Genomic DNA, 18121 nt, shown 5'->3' on the forward strand with positions numbered 1-18121 from the left:
TCAGAGGATATATTTGGGTGAGTGATTCCGGCAGCCAATGCGCCGAGCTTAACCTTTATTATTGAACGTGCTTTATAACATATGTATGTAAATCCTCCCTCATAAAAGAAAGGAAATAGATGTTTTTTTTTTAAGTTCCTATACTGCCGCAAGATCGCAAAAGAAAATTCGGCGAATGTAACAAAGAGAAACTCGGATAATAATTAATCTAACCTAAATCCAATCAGTTCAATCCGTTTCCTTTACACCCCATTTTTATCTCGATTTCATTCGCATTCTTCTTTGCACGCATTACTGAAAACGAAAACGTTTTACATCATCTCTGTCAACCAACATTTAAAATCTGCATGTTAAGTTACACAATCAATTATATTCTCTTAATCATGCCTAGTTCCCAACGACTGTTCTTAGTTTGTAGTGAATAAAAATTTATAATGTTTTGAGTATATCCTAATTTTTGCCTTCAGTTAGTAGGGACCCTGTAGACCATATAAAGGGGCCATTCCCAAAAATAATGTTCGAGGAGAAGCATTAAATGGCCATTGGAAGGGTGGGGACGCAGTAGCCTCAATTACATCTGAGGTTAGAAAATTCTCGCTGTCTGTATTGGGGGACATATGATAGCACGATCTCAAGAGTTTGTGTAATGTAATGGTCAATATCTTATTGCATGTCGTAGCACGCATATTTTTGATTCTAATAATAAGAAAAGGCACCTCTAAGGGGAACAGTCCGAACACCATCACCATTAGCCGACGAGCAGATAGATGGAACAAATTGCGTGCGCTCGTTTCCCTTAGCTAACACCAGGCCTTATGAAATTCGTTACATACTCGTATATACTTAGAGAGATTCGCTGTGTGCCTAAAGTATGCGAATTCTGCCGCCAATCAATGTTTTTATATAAATGCAGGGTGTCATAACTGGCTTCACTGTTACATTCACTGCACCACGATCATATTTTTCCTATATATGCAGGGTGTCGTAACAGGCTTCACTGTTACATTCACTGCACCTTTTCCATGCCGCACCAGTTACCTCCGGTATCGAGTTGTAGACGACGTTAATGCGCGCTGGTATGCTACAGGCTGGGCAGATGTGCGACCTTTAGTTGCAAGGTTAGGTCGGCTGGTCGTTGTCATCTGTCGATGACTTTATGAAGATTATGTTGGAAGGGTAGGAGTCCTTCATAGCCTGCTGGCCTAGAGACTCAGTCAAGGTGCAAATTATAATAAATATTAAAGAAAATAGCCGGAGTTGTGTTTGATTAGAGCTTGCGCTCTTTATTATTGGGATCTTCTAAACGAACTTAACTTAAGAGCTAAAATACATGTAAGTTCTTCATAGCAGCGCTTTGTCAGCAGTTTGGCCGATGCTGGTCAACGGACGATTGGTCGTTGCCGGCGCCGGTTAACTTAGTTAACTTGCATCAAACCGTCAATCCAAATTCGGTCGAAAGCATATGCAAGAAATCAATATACTGCAGTATAATTTTGAATGCCATTCGTATTGTCATTGTTATTATCTTGACTTGCTGAATTGGTATATCACTTCCTCGAAAATATGTTCTTTGAGCAATTCAGGCATCATTATAATTATCGTTTTTTCCACTGTTGTGGAAAAAAGAGTTGGGTGGAATACATTTTTATATTGTACATGTAAAGGCTTATTTTTTTTTTTGCTTCTGGCCATTAAGGCAACTGAAATATTTCCGGCCCTTGAAGAAGTGTTATCAGCACTGATCCAATGATAAATTGAATAAGTCTATAATACAATCTTTGCAGGTTTTATAACCTATATTTATAGGCAGATCAAGTGCGAAATTACGTGAAAGTTAACTTTCCCAGCTCAACAATATTCTACAGCAATGCGTTTAAGTACATTACACGAATGAATATGGTCGACGTCGTAAAATTTCTTGCAGCTTTTTTATTTTGGCAAATTCATAGATCTTTGCAAGACCAATAACAAAAAATAAAAAAGTGTGAGTTTTGGGCGGATTTTGGGCGTTTATTGGGTTTGGAAACATAATTTATGCCAAGCTATAATATTAGTCGGTGGTTTATTGTTATTACAAGATGTTAAGGTAATATACTACGCTGCTTGATACACGGTAGGTGAGTCGCCTGGCGCACTGATTACTTGACTGTGATCTGATATTCTATCGGTGATCAGATGTCGATCTGAAAAGGCCGTGTGTTAACAACTGTTACTAATTTGAACACACTTTGAACACATACAAAACTCCTTAACACACGGATGGGTTGTATATTTCCGGACGTCATCTGCTACGCTGAGATCTACGTAGCGAGGTTGCATTGATGGTTGCTCACTAGGTGAAACTTTCTCCGAACCAGCTGGAGAATATGGTTGGTCAGGATCAGGATCTTCGATGGCTTGTGAAAACGGATCATTGTTGTGGTCCTTAATTATGTTCGCATTGTCGCTGCACTGTAATTAAGTCTGTCAACAGCTAAGTTGGTCATATTGGGGTTTGACTATGCGATTGCCGACCAAACGAACATTGTAAGAAATGGGTCCGATTTGGATCGCGACCCATCCTTCGATCCTCTTGGGCCCTGTAGCATAGTTTCTGATCCACACTGGGGTGTCTGCAGTATAAATCTTATCATTAACATTGTCTCTGATTGTTATTTTGGTTGAATTTTGTCAAAATAGGTAGTTCTCGATTCAGCAGTAATTCAGACGGTGAATGGTTGGTGGTCGTGTGCGGCCTTATATTCTGATGGAACAAGTATCTGGAAAAGTGTATTTTAATGTCTGCACTACGGTCAAACTTCTTTAGAACGTTTTTGGTGCTCTTGTCGGCTTGACCGTTTGTAGACGGGTGAAACGGAGCAGAGCGAATATGTCTATTCATGTTGTTCTCCATGAACAATTTGAATTCCTCCGATGTGAACGCTATGCCATTATCGGAAACATGTTTGTCGTGTAAGCCGTGTGTGGCAAATAGTTGACCAAGAAACTTAAGAAGCAGAGCTAATATGTTTAATCAGGTTGTTCTCCATGAACAATTTGAATTCCCTCGATGAGAACGCCATGCCATAATGATGTAAAGGGGACTACCATAACCTCGAGCCATTTAGAGTATGAGTCGACGATCAAAAAGAAAGTTCTAATCTGAAACGGTCCAGCAAAGCGCACATGCTATACAGTTCTTTACGATTTACTCTATTATAGCATTGATGTTCGGCCACCAAACATAGCTGCGTGCTAGACCCTTAATTTTTATAATTCCTAGGTGATCTGAATGTACCGCTCCTAAAATGGATGACCTCGCTTTTGGAGGTATAACTGCTCTGTATAAGACTAAGGCTTCCCTGTTGGTAGATAGTTCATGGAGACTTCTTCAGTGTGTGTTTGTTCAGTGTTATATGGGGCAGCGGCTCAGGAAATCAGCATTTCCCAGTTTAGATCCCTTGCGTTGAACTATATCGAAGTTATATGCATTAAGGAATATAGAACGACGTGTTCGAGATTACGTTGGGTACTGGATTTGATGCTGTTAATATGCCTAACAGCGGCTGATGATCGGTGACGAGCGTAAAAAATCGTACATACATATAGTTATAACATTTTTTGACACCGTCAATAAGCGCGATAGCTTCCCTGTCGATTTGAGCATAGTTTCGCAAAAACAATGGTAATACGCCAGGTATTCCCAGTAGTATGTTCTCGATGCAGCTTTGGTAAATTCATGGTGCTGATGCAATACCAAATTGTAGCCAGTTTACTTTAAATGACCCCGTGTGTGTAATGATCGTTTGTAGGTTGGCTGAGTGCTCATCTACAACAACCTGCTGGTATGCTTGGGCAAGGTTGTTCTTTGCAAAGATCGAGCCTTCTTCGATTGATGCTAGCAATGTATTGAAAGCTGGAATTTAGCGGCAATGTGGCTCAATTGCTTTCTTTAGTGTTTAATATTCCCACGATTCGAATACCTTCTCTTCTCCCTGGAATTGGATTCTCCTGAAAATTGTTTAAATCCAAATAGCATCTATTAAGGTCTGCCCTTCCGTTGGGTCAGATGTAGTGGAATGTTGATTCCTTCATAATAGTCACAGGGGAATCCCCGAATCTAACTCGAAGGAACAGGTACGGTCGTTGATAATGATGTATATGGACCTCTTTTGGTTTGTCAACGGAAGTATACTATGAATTGCAGGAGACGATCTGAGCGACTTAACCCATAGGTCTGCGCCTGTTAAATAAGACGTACTTACGTTGTCCCTTGGCGATGCCGCACGGCGACGACGCTTTTATGCTACATAAGTGGCAAACAGGCTCGATGTGAAGGCATTGCTTCCTTACGTGTTGACCGCCACAACCGGCGCGCGCTTGTCGGTTGATGCTGCGACCGCGCTGGTATTGGGGGGAACGGTTTGGTATTATTAAATGTACACAATCGTTATGGTTCGATTCGTCTGATTTCCTCATCACCACAGCACTTGCCGCTGCTTCTTTGCTGGCGATGGCACGATCCAAGACCCTCTGTAGGTAAGTGTATTCTCTGCCAGCAAACTTTTCTGTAGATTTTCATCCCGCATACCACTCTTGAAACGGACTCTCCTGTCTGCCCTGCTAATCACGCTTATGAAAATGGTAGAATGCGGTAATGGGAGGGGCGTGAGGAGAAATGATCTTTCAGCTTTTTTTTGAATTTCGCTCCAGCTCACGTACTCTAGTTGGTTAGGCCAATGATGTTAAAAAGTCATAAAGTGGCTCCCCGACCAGCGTTAGGAAAGCCGCCTTTTTTCGCTCTTCGTCCCTTACCTCGTTTGCCAGCAAAAACAAGTTGAAACGCTCTAATTACGATGTCCATTTGTCTGGACACGCCCAGTCAAAAGTTTTTATACCTCCAAGGCCAACCATTATATGTTTTTTATTTCTGCTTTCTGTTTCGCCTGGCGCCAAATCCATCTATTATAGCTCAGTCTCGTGCTGTTGATGAACAATTTTATAGACAGGTTTTTGTGTGATCAGCATCTTGAGGTTGTTGAAGGCAATCATCACCGATTCACCGAATTTAATATTCGCATACAGTTTTTTCACGTCAGATAATGGTTTAGCTATTTGTAACAAGGTTGGGAACTAAATATTCGGAAGTATCCTACTATGCCAATAAAACTTTGTAGCTGCTTAAGAATGGTTGGAATTGGAAATTAAGTCACAGCTTGCGTTTTCGTTGGAGACGGACTTCTCGATTATGTGGGCCAAATACTCTTTTTTAATGTTCAAGAAATGGCATTTTCTGAAGTTAATTATGAGTCCAAAGTCTGAGCAGCTCTTAAGAACTTCTTTGACTGCTTCTTCTTCGGCTTCTGCAGGGATTATTATGTAGTCCACGTATGCTATAGCCACTCCTATGCTGCTTAAATCCCTGAAGATAGCGTTTATATGACGTTAAAATACACTTGGCGAATTTGAAAGGCCGGAAGGTACTCGCAGAAACTGAAATTGTCCGATGTGAGTGACGAGCGATGTATATATATATTCACGACTCTCTTCCTTAATTTCTACGTGGAAGAATCCGATCTTTAAGTCGATGGACATGAAAACTCTTGCATTTTGTAGTCGGTCGAGTTAATTCTCGATTAAAGGTAGGGGAAAGTGATCTCTGATAATAACTTTGTTAATTCGATGAAATCCGTCAGTCCTTTTGACTTGAACAACTGGAATGTTGTATTCGGACTCGGATGTTTTGATAATTTCTTCTTTAAGCCATTGCTCGGTTTGATTGTCTATAATGCAACGTTCGGCACAAGAAAATATGCAGGGCCGCTGGTGTATTCCCATATCGTTCAGAATTAAACGCATTTTAATGTTTCTTGACTTTGTCCTTACCGGATTGTAGGATTTGACAATACTGTATAATGTTTCTTTAGCTTTGTTGCTTGCGGTTGGTTGTCTGTAGTTACGGTTTCGTATACTTCGATATGAATTTTGAGAATTAAACCTATTTTAGCTTCTTATCTGAGAGGTTTTTTCTCTTTTACTGCTTCACTGTGTACTATACCTTGATCTTATTTGTAAAACTCTTCTTCAAGCACAAATTCTTCGTCCAGACGTTGCAATTCTACCGCAAGAAACTTCGTTAAAAATTAACCATCATCTATTGAGAATTTATGCTCAAACGATCCTGACGGTAGAGTAAAAGGGTCTACTACGTTGTAAAAGTATGTAACTGGCAGAAGGAAGAGTTTCCGACCATATAAAGTATATATAATAAACTTTTTTGGTGATAGATTTAATGAAAAAAAATATATTTTCCTTTTTATGATCTTTATTTGAATAAGTTTCACCAGAGGTCAGTTAAGAACTAATTTACAAAGGTATTCTTTCGGCCCAGCAAACCTTTTACAGAGGATTAACATAAGCCTTTTAAGTTCTACTTAGCTTTATATGTCAAGCTTAACAGATCATTAAGCTCGTTACCGTTAAGCGGTTCGTATCTTGGGGGAATGTTATTTATGAGGCTTTTGGAGAGTGAAGCTTTCCAAAAGATCGGCTTTAGCTTTTTTATATGAAGAGTGAATATGTCGTATGAAGAAATGAATATGTCACTATATATTCTTGATCAGGATCAATATCCCAGACGATCTGGCCATGTCCGTCTGTCTGTCCGTCCGTATAAACGTCGCGATCTCAGGAACTATAAGTGCTAGAAAGTAAAGATTCAGCATGTAGACTCCAGAGACGCCGTGCAATTTGGTTGACTCGCGCTTCCACGCCCGCTTTAACGCCCTCAAATAACGCCCTTTGCTAATATTTTATATTTCTATAGTTTTGCCGAAAAACTTTTTGCCACGCCCACTCTAACGCCCACAAACCGCTCTAAACTGCCACGCCCTTTTGAAAAATGTTTTGATATTTTTTAATTTTTGTATTAGTCTTGTAAATTTCTATCGATTTGCAATAAAACTTTTTGCCACGCCCACTCTAACGCCCACACACCGCCACAACCTGTTATTGTTGAAATTTCTTCTTTGCACTTTCACTAGCTGAGTAACGGGTATCAGATAGTCGGGGAACTCGACTGTAGCGTTCTCTATTGTCTCGACTAAAGCGTTTTTTCTTGCTCTTGCACACAAATGTGTGCACTTAAAGGGCGTGGCCAAAATGTTTTTGCTATACCGGCAGAAATTTTGTTTTATATATATACACACTTTTTTATAGTAACCCAAAGCATTTTTGTTTTGTATAGATACACACTCTGTGATATATATGTATGTGTGTAAAACAATCGAACGAACGAGAGGAACGAAGGAACAAAATAAAGGGATTCAGTCTTGCGAGTGATCTCCAACTGAAAGGACGTGTTTTACTCTCCTACAATTTCAGAAGTCGGCGCGAAACTTCGTGCAAAAAGCCATTCCTGCAGACTTTTAATAGTGGAAAAAATTTATAATGGAACCAGTAAACGCAAATGATTTCACGAGCAACCAATTACGCAATTGGTGTTCGGTCTCGAACTTAGCCACTCATGGAAGTAAGAGTATGTTGGCAGCACGATTGAGTGAAGTGCATTTTCGCGGAAAGTGTCCAAGTTTACCAAAAGATACGATACTACGATAAGATAAAAGGCGACAGTTAACATTGAACAAAACGGAAATTGCACATAATGTTTCATAAGGAGAAAAAGAAATAAACGAAACGATCGGCGAAGCACCGAATAAATCGAACGAGATGGCAAAGGACGGCGAAGGAGCGAAAGAATCAAACGATATGGAAAAATACGGCGAAGGAGCGAAAGAATCAAACGAGATGGCAAATGACGGTGAAGCAGAAAAAGAATCAAATGAGATGGCAAACGACAGCGAAAACGAAGAATTTAATGAAATGATAGATGACGGTGAAAAAGGAGAGTCAAACGAGATTACAGAAGACGGAGATGAAGGAGAAAAGGAGAGCATTTCAAACGACGAGTCAAATGATGAACAAGAACGAACAGGATTAAAGAAATGACGGTGGACAAGCAGAACAAGCGAGAGAAAGAAGGCAAAGAAGAACATGCAAATACAGAGAAGCAGCTTTATGATTTAAAAGACATGCAACAGAAATGGGCGTTTGAGAACGAAGTTCAAAGGGAGAAACTAACATTACTGACCAGAGAGTTGGAGTTGATGAACTTCAAAAGAGAGCTACTGCGAAGGGAGAATAGTCTGAGGGAGCGAGCGAGAAAGAGACAATGGGCAATGTTTCGAAAGGTGATGAAATTCCTTTTCAGGGAAAAAAAGAAATGCTACCAGACTTCGACGGCCAAACAAGTGTTAGTGTTTGGCGCTCACATATAAACGTACTGAGTTCAACTTATGGATTAACGGAATATATGTTACGGTCTCTCATATTTAGCAAAGTCAAAGATGATGCACAGGCCTGGATTTACTCAAAGGCTGAGTTTGCAAATTAAACAAGAGAGAACGCTATAGTCGAGTTCCCCGACTATCTGATACCCGTTACTCAGCCAGTGGAAGTGCGAAGGAGAGTCTTTAACACTGACAGTTTTTGGCGGTTTGTGGGTGTGGAAAAAAGTTTTTTGGCAATGCAATTTACAAGACTAATTCAAAAATTGAAAAATATAAAAACACTTTTCAAAAGTGTGGGCGTGGCAGGTTTGGGCGGTTTGTGGGCGTTAGAATGGGCGTGGCAAAAAGTTTTTTGGCCAATCGATAGAAATTTACAAGACCAATACAAAAATGAAAAAATATTAAAACACCTTTCAAAAGTGTGGCGGGGCAGTTTTGTGCGGTTTGTGGGCGTTAGAGTGGGCGTGGCAACATGAATCGACAACCTTTCGCTGCTTCTATGTCTCTGGAGTCTGTATGCTTAATCTCAAAATTCCAGTTTTTGTAGTTCCTGATATCTCGACGTTCATACGGACGGACAGACGGACGGACGGACAGACGGACATGGCCAGATCGACTCGGCTATTGATCCTGATCAAGAATATATATACTTTATATGGTCGCTTCCTTCTGTTACATACTTTTCAACGAATCTAGTATACCTTTTTACTCTACGAGTAACGGGTATAAAAATTGAAAATTTGTTGACATCGATGGAGAAGGCCTTTCTCCCAAAAGAAAGTGCCATTACATTGCGCAAGAAGCTTGAAGAGCGCAAATGGCGAGCAAATGAATCGTTTACTTCCTATTTCAACTCGAAAGTAACAATGTCAAATGGATTAGGAATGTCAGAAGGCGGGTTAATATAATTTATGGAATACCAGATCGTCAAATACGCACAAGCGCTAATATGATGTGTTTCAAGACGAAAGACGAGATGCTGTCGGCTGTTCTGCATATTGATTTAGTAGCTTCAAAATCTTGGGGAGCTCCTATAGATTCTGGAAAACTGAGAAGTCTGTTTTTCGCTGCTATAATTGCAACTGTTAGGGGCATATTGCCCCAGATTGGCGCAAACCCAAAAGAGAAGTCAAAGCCTGTTTTGTGTGCGGAAAGATGGGTCATCTCGCTGCAGCCTGTGACCAAAATAAGAAGACATCAGCCCCAGCAACCCGCAACAAGGATTATGTAAGATATTTAAGTTTCGAAATAGAGGGTAGCGTTAGTGAATCTTTTTTTATAGAATGCCTGCTAAACTCAGGCAGCCCAATTAGTTTTATGAAAAAGAATTGCGTTCCGGCTAGCTTTAACTTAAAGCCAGCGCCCCCAGCCGCGTATTTTGGTTTAAACTCCATCAAATTAATTGTTATTGGAAAAATTTTTGTGTTTATTACGATGAAAAATAAAAGAATAAAACTTGAAATGCTAGTTGTTCAGGATGATTTAATATATGGGAAAGTTGTGTTTGGTCCGAATTTTTTAAATGATGATGAAGCATTTTATAGCGAAAATTTGTATGTTTGAATATGAACCTGATAATGAAAGTGCAACAGTAAAGGTAAATCTGAATTTTAATGATAAAATTCGTTTTGAGAATTTGTTTCACAAATGTTATGTCAAAGCTGTTTGACCAACGATACCAGAAAGTAAGTGCGAAATGAAAATTACGGTTAGTGACGTTAAACCGCTGTAGGCCCAGACGCCTTTCCTATGCTGAAAAGAACGATTTGCAAAAAATGTTGGAAAAATATATTACACAGGGGTATATTAGACCAAGTGAGTCTGAGTTTGTGTCACCGATTGTTTTAGTAAAAAAAAAGCGTCGGGCGGAATTAAAATGTGTATTGACTTTAGAAAATTAAATAAATTAACAGCGAAATACAGTTATTCAATTCACATCAAATGACAGACAAGAAATGGTTTACTAAGTTAGATTTAAAGAATGGATTCTACCACGTTTTTATGCATGAGGAATCAGTAAAGTTATCTTCTTTTACGACACCTATTGGCCAATTTGAATTCCTAAGGATGCCTTTCGGGCTGAAAAACGCGCCGTCTACGTTTCAGAGGTTTAAAAATAAAATTTTTAACGACTTTTAACTCCATCGTGGCAAAACCTTTATACGATGTCACTAGAAAGACGACCATTAGAGTTAAAGACGTTTGAAGTTCTAAAGAAAAAGTTAATAGACTCCCCTATACTTGCTTTGTATAACCTAACAGATGAAACCGAATTACATTAACCGAATAACGTTAACTAAAAAAGAAATAAGCCCTAGAATTGCGCGATGGGCTCTAGAGCTAGAGAACTATGATTATAAACTGTAACATAGATCAGGTATTAGAATGCAACACGTGGATGCCCTCAGCAGACATTATGGTAGTAAATTCAAATTCGTTCGAAGAAAATTTGGTCATATATTAAAATAAGGATGAGAGTATAGTGAACCTAAAAAATCTATTAGAAAAGAACGAACACAAACTGATCAAACTGATCAATATCATGATTCTTTATTGTTTTACGTTCCAAAAGATATGGAAACGAATGTACTTTTCAAGTACCAGAATGGCCTGGGACACTTTGGTGTCGACAAAGTTCTTGAGGTGATTCTAAAGACCTATTGGTTTCCTAATTTGAAACAAAAGATAGGACAACATATTAAAAATTGCTTAGAATGCATTGCATTTACGGCGAAAAGCAAGCACGAAGGCTATTTACACAATATTCCAAAGCTAACAAAACCTTTTGAACAGGTACATATTGATCATTTAGGACCAGTTAATACAAAAGAAAAGAAATCGAGGCATATTTTAGTAATTGTTGATAGCTGTACAAAGCTCGTAAGATTATATTCTACAAAAACCACAAAGTCAACTGAAGCGCTAGCAGCGCTGGAAAATTATTGCAGATCATATAGCACCCCCAAATGTATAGTGTCAGATCGAGGTTCCTGTTCTACTTCCTCAGAATTTTTAAACTTTCTAAAGACTCGTAACGTAGCACTAATAGCGACAGGTTCGCCCGAGGCGAATGGACAGGTAGAGCGGATAAATCGTAGTATAGGCCCAATGCTAGAAAAATTACTCAGTTCAGAACCGAGTTGGAGTTTTGAAAAAATACTAGGAGAAATTGAGCTTGCGATAAATAATACAGTTCATAGAAAGATTAGTGAACATCCAAGTGTAATGTTATTAGGAGTCGGCCAAAGAGGTAGTTTGGTTGACTGCCTTAGAGAAAATTTAGACGAAGGACAAAAGGAAGGAAGAACTATTAAAAGTATCAGGGACAATGCTTGAGAAAGGGAAATTCAATTACAAAACAAGAGAGAACGCTATAGTCGAGTTCCCCGACTATCTGATACCCGTTACTCAGCTAGTGTAAGTGCGAAGGACAGTTTTTGGCGGTTTGTGGGCGTTAGAGTGGGCGTGGCCAAAAGTTTTTTGGCAAATAGATAGAAATTTACAAGACTAATACAAAAATGAAAAAATATTAAAACATTTTTCAAAAGTGTGGGCGTGGCCGTTTTGGGCGGTTTGTGGGCGTTAGAGTAGGCGTGGCAAAAAGTTTTTTTGCAAATCGATAGAAATTTACAAGACCAATACAAAAATGAAAAAATATTAAAACATTTTTCAAAAGTGTGGGCGTCGCAGTTTTGGGCGGTTTGTGGGCGTTAGAGTGGGCGTGGCAGCATGATTCGACAAACTTGCGCTGCGTCTATGTCCCTGGAGTCTGTATGCCTAATCTCAACTTTCTAGCTTTTGTAGTTCCTGAGATCTCGACGTTCATACGGACAGACAGACGGACAGACGGACGGACATGGCCAGATCGACTCAAGAATATATATACTTTATATAGTCGGAAACGCTTCCTTCTGCCTGTTACATACTTTTCAACGAATCTAGTATACCCTTTTACTCTACGAGTAACGGGTATAATTGTAATGAGTCGAACAAGAATAGCAACCGACTGAAAGCGACTCTATATTAACAGGGAGACTATGTTGTAGTAAAAAATTTCGATTGTCACACATGAGCTTCAAAAAACTTGTCCCAAAGTTTAAAGGACCTTTTAAAGTAGTTAAATGTTTAGGAAACGATCGTTACGTAGCTAAAGATGTCGACGGATTTCAGCAATCTAGAATCACCTACTCTGGAGTTTGGGCAGCAGCAGAAAATTCAAGTATAGACATAAATGAAAGAAAAATTTTAAAGGAAAATAGGCATAAGTGGGATCGTCACTGTAATAATAGAATAGTCAAAGTGTATAATACTAGAAGTAAAAGCAAAAGAAAAGAATTTAACATTAATTAAGCCAGAATTGGTCAGAATGGCCGAATCGTAGTAGCCCTAAGCATATATGTATGTTTTATATATATACACACTTTTTTTTAGTAGCCCATTTCTGTTTTGTATAAATACACACTCTAGCACACTAGCAGCCCTAAGCAACCCTTTGATATATATGTGTGTAATACGATCGATCGAACGAAGGAACAAAATAAAGGTATTCAGTCTTGCGAGTGATCTCCAACTGAAGGACGTGTTTTACTCTGCTACAATATTAAATTAAAAAACATGTTAACATTTTTAAGAGCTGTGGCAGATTCTAGTTCGTATAGTTTCCTAGATCTAGTCGCTCATTCAGATAGGCACATATGGCCTATCGATTCGGTTATTGGTCCTAAACAAGAATATTTATACCAAGATCATTTAAATAACAAGATGCGTAACGGCCATACATTGGTATTGCACTATGCAGCCACTATTTTGGTGACGACCAAAATTGCTCTCTTTTCGCTCGCCTAAAATTGAGAGCGTAAAAATCTAAAGATATACTTTTCTTGCTTGTGTGAGTAAAAACAATAATTCCCAGCAGACAAAAACTTCGTTTATGACATTACAAACGATAGTTTTGCGAACTTTAGGCGGACAAAACGTCCGATTTCAGATCCAACAAGAGAGAACGCTATAGTCAAGTTCCCCGACTATCCGATACCCATTACTCAGCTAGTGGAAGGGCGAAGGAGAGTCTTCAACACTGACAGTTTATGGCGGTTTTTGGGCGTTAGCGTGGGGTGGCAAAAAGTTTTTCGGCAAATCGATAGAAATTTACAAGACTAATACAAAAATAAAAAAAATATCGAAATATTTTCAAAATTGTGGGCGTGGAAGCTTTGGTTGGTTTGTGGGCGTTAGAGTGTGCGTGGCAACATGAATCAAAAAAATTATGCTGCGTCTATATCTCTGGAGTCTATATGCTTAGTCTCAACTTCCTAGCTTATGTAGTTCTCAGCGTTCATAAGGACGGACAGACAGAGGGACATATCGACTCGACTATTGATCCTGATCAAGAATATATATACTTTTTACTTTAAGTTAATCATTTGTTAGGGGTCTTGTGGCAGCAAGAGCTATCATTTTCGGAACGCAAAATGTTGAGTTTGCGGACCTTTTACGAAATCAAATGCGGATCGATTCCCCTATCGTTCGCAATACTTTTATAATATAATAATATATATATATATTTGTATCATTCCAAATACTTTTTATACCCGTTACTCGTAGAGTAAAAGGGTATACTAGATTCTTTGAAAAGTATGTAACAGGCAGAAGGAAGCGTTTGCGACCATATAAAGTATATGTATTCTTGATCAGGATCAATGGCCGTCGATCTGGCCATGTCCGTCCGTCTGTCCGTCCGTATGCATGTCGAGATCTCAGGAACTACAAAAGCTAGAAAGTTCAGATTAAGCATACTGACTCCAGAGACATAGACGCAGCGCAAGTTTGTCGATTCATGTTGCCACGCTCTCTCTAACACCCACAAACCGCCCAAAGCTGCCACGTCCACACTTTTAAAAAATGTTTTGATATTTTTTCATTTTTGTACTGGTCTTGTAAATTTCTATCGATTTGCAAAATAACTTTTTGTCACGCCCATTCTAACGCCCTCAATCCGCCCAAAGCTGCCACGCGCATATTGAAAATATTTTTGGGTAATGCGGTCGAAATCGAAGTCCTCCAATGCAAATTTATTCTTGAAAGAGACTGTAAGAATACAAATTATTATAAGTAAATAATTATTAATAATAAAAAATATACCTCTGACGGATGACGTTATAAGCAACCCACGAATACATCATTTAGCCTCAGTCCCACGCAAGGAGCATTGTCGCGCCACTTCATCCGCTAGCAATTCCCGCCAACATTGACGGATGAATTTATCATATTATTTCTCCCCACATAGGTCAACGATTTGTCGTTGACCTGTTAATAAATATATATCCTGGTAGTTTTTCTTTCAATTTAATATATTATGTTTAATAAACTTGCAAGTTTTGAGAAAATATTGGAGTCTTTTAGTGGGCTCCACTATTAGGGCTCCTGCGGCATTATAAGTTTAGTGGTTTTATTTTCTCCGCAACCCTTGGCTTTGATAGAAACCAATTCACTTCCTAAAGAAGTGCCTCCGTCAAAAGCCGCCCAGCAAGTTCACTAATTCTGTAAGAACTCTTTAATAAATGCATAATTTTTCCTGATATTTCTTCTATTTTATGCTGCAAAACTTGAGATTGATTAGTATAAGGAATAATATATTTAAATTTAAAACTTACCGTTTGAAACACGAGCAAGCTATTCAACCCGTAAACATAGCACTCTATCCCATTGTATAAACAAATTTTAAATTTCAATCTTGGAGTCATTTCCTTTGTCTTTGTTTTTGTCATTGCCTTTGCCAGCGCTTGGAGACCAAACCATTGTGAGGAGTCTTAAAACTTCCCACAAATCCGGGTGCAGGAGATCGGCATAGCAACGGAGAAGACGGCTGGAATGTGAGAGGAGTCAAGGGCGGTCAGGTCAAAGGGGAAATAATGGACTTTGGATCCCGGCAAAGCGGAGAGACCGTGAACTAACGTTACCGCGCTGGACGTTGAACTCGAACCGGCCAAGGGCGCTGAGGTCGTACGGTACTGGTACGGACGTTGAACAAGCGCAAAGAGGACACAGCGTGAGCTAACGGGACACGAGTTGGACCTTGAACCCGAGCGAGCCGTGCGCAAAAGGGAAATAGCGGGATCCTCGCGGCCTATAATAAGGCGACGCAGGCGGAGCTCGTGGGAGTCGGTCAAACTAACACGCGTAGGTCATACGAGCAAGCGGAGAGTGCGAGCGCGAGTCGCGCATTCAGGACATAGGCGTGCGGCCGGACGGTCGGAGCAGACGCAAAAGATGCGGACACGGTCGATCAGGAGAGTACGCGGAGTGCCATACGGGCAGACAGTCAGTGAAGAAAGTGCCATACAAACAGACAATCAATGAGAAGTGCGCGGAGAGCCATACAGCCACACAGTCGATCAGGAAAAGTACGCCACTCGGGCAGACAGCCGATCCGGAATAGTGCGGGGAGAGCTACACAGTGACGCGACCAAGTGAAAGTACAAGTGCGTCGAAGCGAGCATCCAAAGAGGTTCTCCGCAAGGAAGGATCAGCGAAGGACAAGCAAACACCAGGACCTGGCGTGGTCAGAAAGGGACGGTGGAGTCAGTGGTCGCAAAGGTGATTCGGGGAGAAGCTCTAGCTGATCTTACGAACGATACACCCTGCCCCATAACATCCTAAGCCCCGGCCAAGCCCGCAGGTTGGTCCTTTGGCAAGGGCAACGAGTGCCTGGCTTACGCAAGAAGGGACGGTGGAGTCAGTGGTCGCAAAGGTGGTTCGGGGAGAAGCTCTAGCTGATCTTACGCACGATACACCCTGCCCCATAACATCCTAAGTCCAGTCGTCCCGCACGGATACGCCGTCGAGAGCGACGCGGGACCAGCGAAGAAGGACGACGAAAGAGCGACGACGCGCGTTTGTCGGCGAGGATCACAGAATTCTCTTTATCAAGTTACTGAATAAAGGTGGTTTAAATCTCTTTGGTCGGGCAATCACACAAATCATAAATTTGGTGGGACGAACAAACAAACTCTCTGAGCTAGCAGTTGCAATTCGTAGCGAGCAGAAACTGAGAAATCAGTTCGTTACACCATGGTCAACTTATTCCGCTTCAATCAAACTGCATAATTGCATAATTGAATTTCTCAACGCAGAGAAATAATTGAAAGTTCAAGAAGTTTCAAAAGAAAAGCTTCTGGTCGAGGTTGATTGGATCATGAATTTCTATCGATTTGCCAAAAAAGTTTTTGCCACTCCCACTCTAACGCCCACACACCGCCACAACCTGTCATTGTTGAAATTTCTTCTTCGCACTTTCACTAGCTGAGTAACGGGTATCAGATAGTCGGGGAACTCGATTATTGCGTTCCCTCTTGTTTTCATACTAGTAATTTGACTAAATAAATATAGTAAATAAATAAAAAATATACAAAGAAAATTACTAATGTAATTTGAAAAAAATTCCAACAAAAAAAAATTACATTTAATAAATAAATAAATATTTCATAATACATTGTAAGAAATTAATATTTATAAAATAAATAAATATATGTAAACTGTTTATTGCAAAAATGATTTCTTGAAGCACGAAGTGCGTACATAACCACCGAAGAAACTTTGTCTATTTTTCACACGTCGCAAGCTGAATACTCTAATGACAATTATTCTAAAATAAGGTCATATTTGAAAGTTATTATGTATGTACATAGATTGGGCTATTATTTCTATGTTGAATTCGAATAAATGTTATATTAACGTGATGCAAAACTAGAGTTCTTACGTGGTGGCATTGGGATTTGAAGTCTAAAATGAAGGGCATATTTTGTAATTTTTACAATGCATGAGCATACGTGTGCAGAGCTGCTGGCTCTAGAGCTCTCCGCTCTCTGGCTTTTGAACAAAATTTCGATAGAGTCTGGAGCCAGCTCTAGAGCCAGCACAAAAAGATCGCAAAAGCTTCCTTTTACATGTTACATACTTCTTATCAAATCATGTACATATGCCAATTAGTTAACGAGTAAAGTGTATAAATATAATATTTTGTAATAAATGTTCAGTCTCAACGTAACGCAACAAAACTAAAATGGTTTCCAAAGTCTTAATTTAAAGTTGCTTCTGTCATTAAACCGTATAATATACAAAAAGACATTTGCACATCACGAAAATAGGCAACTTAAAGCTTATGCGATATAGAATACATATGTACATATGTATATATAGAACAATAATAAATGATATTACGGCCAACATACAGTTTAATCTTGGCCTCGAGCAAAAACTTGCAGAGAAAGCCAACAAGTTGTATCAAACCTGCGGAACAGTCTGTAAAGTTTCTTGCTCCTAACAGAGCTGTAAAACCAAACAGCTTGCGTGTAACTAAGCGTGCTTATCTTAAACACCATAATGGTACACAAAACTAAAACTTGAATAGCTATGTACTTTTACCGATGGGTTATCACCAAAACCCTTGCATGCGATTTTAAAAGTATTGTTACAAGAATGCAAGGCAGACAATTTACTGAATTCCAATAGAAATAATTAATTAACTAAATTTCAAACTCAATAAGGTATACTATTTAAAGAAATCCACATACAAATTTAATTTTTCTCAATTTATAACATTTTTTTTTTTTGAACATAAAAAAAAAATTCTTAAGTAAAAATTAGTTACCATAGGAACAATTTCACCTAAAACCAAGAAAATATTCTCTCGAAAAGTATAGACCGACTATCATATTTTGAAATCAAGTTCTGAAAATTTCAAAATCTAACAATTAAAATAGACTTTCGTTTAACATTTTCTTAAAATTAATACC

Source organism: Drosophila yakuba, chromosome 2L, assembly GCF_016746365.2.
Source record: "Drosophila yakuba strain Tai18E2 chromosome 2L, Prin_Dyak_Tai18E2_2.1, whole genome shotgun sequence".
Lineage (NCBI taxonomy): Eukaryota > Metazoa > Arthropoda > Insecta > Diptera > Drosophilidae > Drosophila > Drosophila yakuba.